The sequence below is a fragment of the Juglans regia genome, unplaced genomic scaffold (genome assembly GCF_001411555.2).
Source record: "Juglans regia cultivar Chandler unplaced genomic scaffold, Walnut 2.0 Scaffold_15009, whole genome shotgun sequence".
Taxonomy (NCBI): domain Eukaryota; kingdom Viridiplantae; phylum Streptophyta; class Magnoliopsida; order Fagales; family Juglandaceae; genus Juglans; species Juglans regia.
Genome location: NW_023345532.1, coordinates 1 through 208, shown reverse-complemented (window position 1 = coordinate 208; position 208 = coordinate 1). Strand labels below are relative to the sequence as shown.

The window sequence follows — 208 nt, the reverse complement described above, 5'->3', positions numbered from 1 at the left end:
GGGCAACGATGCGTGACACCCAGGCAGACGTGCCCTCGGCCGAATGGCTTCGGGCGCAACTTGCGTTCAAAGACTCGATGATTCGCGGGATTCTGCAATTCACATCAAGTATCGCATTTCGCTACGTTCTTCATCGATGCGAGAGCCGAGATATCCGTTGCCGAGAGTCGTTATGTATCATGGTAAAGATGTCACCAACAACGCGCAC

General features: G+C 53.4%; 1 non-coding gene across 1 annotated transcript; it reads right to left on the bottom strand.

The window, feature by feature from the left end:
• Positions 1-13: 13 nt before the first annotated feature.
• On the bottom strand, positions 14-169 carry LOC118345130. The gene has a single exon (XR_004798776.1). It is a non-coding gene; the product is annotated as a 5.8S ribosomal RNA (ribosomal RNA).
• Between the last annotated feature and the right edge of the window lie 39 nt (positions 170-208).